The 4,241-nt window shown below is 43.6% G+C and overlaps 1 protein-coding gene across 1 annotated transcript in view; it reads left to right on the forward strand.

Annotated features, from left to right (window-relative positions):
- Positions 1–326: 326 nt before the first annotated feature.
- Positions 327–4,241, forward strand: part of Abcc9 (ATP binding cassette subfamily C member 9) — a 113,495-nt gene continuing 109,580 nt past the window's right edge. Inside the window, exons 1-2 of the mRNA XM_028757519.1 lie at positions 327–472; positions 723–813. The gene's annotated coding sequence lies outside the window, so the exon portion shown is untranslated. The remainder of the gene's footprint in view (positions 473–722; positions 814–4,241) is intronic.

Consider the following 4,241-nt stretch of genomic DNA (forward strand, 5'->3'; position numbering starts at 1 on the left):
GTTCTGCTATCTAGTGGGGTCTTGGGGGCGCCACTTATGGCGAGGGTTTGCCACATCTTCTCTGTGCTCACCCGTAGGAGCAGCTCCCGAGGAGTGGGGAGGGGTGGGGAAGGGTCTGGGGGAGGGTGGTCCTGAGTAAGGATGGCCCGAGTGATAGAGAGTCCCAGGTGGGGATGATCCTGGCAAGGAGTGTCCCAGTCAAGAGAGTCCTGGATGGGGAGGGTCCCCGGCCACAGGCGATGCGTCCCGGGCTCTTGCAGTTTCCTGCCTGGGCGCGGCAGTGTCCGCCCTGGCCCTCAGCGCAGCGCAGAGGAGAAACGCGATAGGAGGCAGCAGCTGGCCTCCCACCACCCCTAAAAATAATCCACTCGCAGGCTGCTGACCCGGGAGGAAAACTTGTCGTCCCATGGAGTGCGTGAGCTCCTCGGCTTGCTACAGAGAGATCCCCAGCCACTTTGAGGAGCCACTGTCTGTAAGCTGTTGATTTTGATCTAGTAATTCCTCAGTAAAGGCATTCGCTATTTCTAGGATTCAGGGAACTTGGTGGCGAGGAGGTGGGGATCAGGTTTCCAGTCTGAGTTACACAATGCTGCCGGCTGGAGTCTAAACCTACTGGAAACAAGGAAAGGTGTCATTGATATATATAGACTTTCCTAGGCTTTCCCTTAACAATTCACGCAGCAACTTTCTGTCTACTGAATTTGTTACTCTTTGCTCCTTAGGAGTTCTGCGTACTAGTTTGAAATCTTCAGACGGTTGGAAGGTAGCTCTAGCGCACCACTAGGGGGACTAAGTCCGGGAGCCAAAGCCAAGGTATTTATTTATTTATTTATTTATTTTATTTATTTATTTATTGATTGATTTATTGCTTGTTTGCCCCGTGTTGGTTGCAGTGTCTTAAAAACAAAACAAAACAAAACAAAACAAAACAAAACAAAAAACCCTGTTACCTGTGGAGGGGTCCCAGCATTGTCTTTCCTGTGTCATAGAACGTCATAGCCCTTGGAAGGTAGATGCACGGACTAAGATTAGATAATCAATCAAGTCAGTGGTCATTTTTGCTAGGAAATTTCCTACTTGGATATGCACAGAACCAGCCAGACACATGTACTTATTTCTGTGAGGTCTCCACCAAGCAAGTTCAGTGAAATGACTGCAGCCTTTGCTTTGGTGTTTGATGGGCATCCTGCGAGTGCCATGGGTAACAGCTGCCTTAGGTGTCATTAAGGGGTGTGCTTCTCATCCAGGATGTTTTGGCTAAGTGCTGAGTATCTCAGGGGTGGGTTGTCCCACAGGCAAGAAGGAATGCGATCCCCTTCATGTTTGCTTTAGATGTGTCCAGAGCCTGAGGTTGGCTGCGTTGTCAATGGGTCACAATTGACAGCCTTTGTTGGGTGGGCAGGGAGGTGGCTGCGTCTCTATAACTCAGAGTCTAAGTTGGAAGCTGGAGGCTGGCAAAAGTAACTGGCAATTAGTTCCTGATAGGTTTAATATTTTAGCTTTTTTTTTTTTAAAGAACTATGTCAGTTAGCCTTTTTTTTTTTTTTAGCATTAAGTCAGCTAGCCTTTGTTCTTCTGTAGAAGTATCACATGAGTTGATAGATGAGTTAGTTTTGAACTGACACCACGATTTATAAATACCAGGGGCTGGGGAACTTCTCACAGTGCAGGTCCAGGGCCAAGCGTGCCACTGTTGCTATTCTCTGCTGGAAACAAGTCAGGTGTGGAGAACTCCTTTACCCTTTGTTTTCAGTCCTGCAGGCCACTCCATAGCCAAAGTTTCACTTTTGATCTGTTTTAAAGTTGGCTCCTTCCAATTCCCCCATCCCTGGTGACTATGGTAAACACTTGACTGTCTTTCAGAGGGATAATGCTCCTGGGGAGGAAATGTTCTGCTTTCCCTTATGATCTCTTTCCTCCTTGTTGCTGTCGCTTCTCTGTACAAACTGAGCCTAAACAGATACAGGGGGAGGGACACTGGCAATGGATGTCAGGTGACAGTTTGGCCCTCAAGAGCATCAGTGTATGGACTTCCTCAAATGCCCACAACAGCCTGATGTTTGGAAGGGAACCACTGATGATGTTTGGAAATTTAAGGATTTATTAGAAGGTTGGGGTATAGTTTGGTTTGTAGGGTGAATGTCTGACATCATGAGGCTCTGGATTCAAATCCTAGAATAACATGCACTGGTGCACTGGTATTTACACACACACACACACACACACACACACACCACACAGAGGAGGCTCTAGATTCAAATCCTAGAACAACATGCTCAGGTGTACATACTCTTTCTCTCTCACACACACAAATACACACATACACACACACTCCAACACACAGAGGATAGATCCAAATCCTAGAACAACATGTGCAGGCATATACACACACATACACACACATACACACACATACACACACACACATACACACACACACACACCCCACATACAGAGGAGGCTCTAGATTCAAATCCTAGAACAACATGCTCAGGTGTACATACTCTCTCTCTCTCACACACACAAATACACACATACACACACACACACTCCAACACACAGAGGATAGATCGAAATCCTAGAACAACATGAGGAGGCGTATACACAGACACACACACACACACACACACACACACACCACAACACGCACTATGTTGATTCAAAATCTTTGATGAACACAACAGCTACTATAGTATCTGCAGTACATTTCCCCTTTCCCTCCTTTTGGTTGGTGATGGAGCTGGCTATTAGAGTCTTCTTCCTGGACAGTGGCTTTAGAGGAAGGAAGCTAAAGGTCAAGCGGGTTGAATAGAAGAGATGTCCAAAGGAAACATGACATCTGTGCAAGGAGCACAGGGGGTGGGAGTCAGGGCAGGGGTCAGAGGTCATAGCAGAGGGAACAAAGTAGATGTTTTTGTGAAATGTCATCATAGGGCTGGGGAGAGAATGTATCATTCAGTGTCAGAGCATTGGCCCAGCATGTTCGATGCCTTGGGTTTGCTCTCCTGAGCTGCAGAAACAAACAGATAGACAAACCAACCAACCAACCAACCAACCAACCAACCAACCAACCAACCAACCAACCAACCAAGTGAATGACTTGATGTTTGTTGTTGTTTTGTCGTTTCCACTAAATAAGTGAATAGTCTTAAAAACTTAAAATTTTTGATTGTTTTTCTGTCTTTATCAAAAGACATCTACTAATGCATATGTATGAGCATATATAACTTTCATTTTGCCATTATTTAAAAATTTCAGTTCTCTCTTCCATATGAGTTTTATGTAGTGGTAATAATTTGCCAAATCCATGGTCAAATCTTGAGTTTGTTTTAAAAATATAATTTCTTTATATCAAATATATGGTTGAATCTTGAGTTTGTTTTTAAAATAAGATCTCAACTAGAAAGCCTATCAATGACTTATCAAAAAACAAATTTATCAGATATAATATGTATAAGGGACTATATACAAACATGTGGGCTATAATCATACAAGCTTTCCAACTAGTTACTTGTATTCAAGCAATGATTTCTAAAACATCTGAGGGGAATTTGATTTTTCTAACAATTTATCTACTGTTCTCTGTGTCACATCATTTGTCTTGTTTTTAAGAAAAATATCATGTCCATTACTAAATTAATTGCCAATAAAAAGAAAGATAAGAAAGGTACTGTTAGTTGATGTGATACTAACTTTTAATTAACCCAGAATCCATCATAAATATAGAAAAGAAAGTCTGGTGAGGTTAAGCTCTTAAACTGCTGTTTGTTTTAATAGGAGTATATAAGATCAGCTATCGAGGAAGATGGGTGGACAACTGACAGAGTGAAAAGCACAGATTATAAATCTGACATGTGGGTGTGGATCCCAAGTTGTTTACTGGTTGACAAATGAATGAATTTATCTGAATGCAGTGGACTGTAAAATACCCAATACTACCTTTGTATGCTTGTTCTGATGACTTCTGATAGCACATGGGCTGCAGCGAGAACTAAGCAGATGCCAGTTAAATAGTAGGCTCCACACAAAGGCTTTTAGATGGCTGAAAGACAAGCTGGGGTCCCAGGGTCTTGCTTTGATGGAGCCTTGAGGCTCTACTGTCTTTTCAGCACAGCAAAGAGAGGGATCTGCTACTAAAAACCAAAGCCATAGCGGGTCTGTGCTCACAAGCAGGCAGGGTATCAGCTACGGTATTCTCTCTCTCTCTCTCTCTCTCTCTCTCTCTCTCTCTCTCTCTCTCT

The sequence above is a fragment of the Grammomys surdaster genome, unplaced genomic scaffold (assembly GCF_004785775.1).
Source record: "Grammomys surdaster isolate TR1022 unplaced genomic scaffold, NIH_TR_1.0 126176, whole genome shotgun sequence".
NCBI lineage: Eukaryota > Metazoa > Chordata > Mammalia > Rodentia > Muridae > Grammomys > Grammomys surdaster.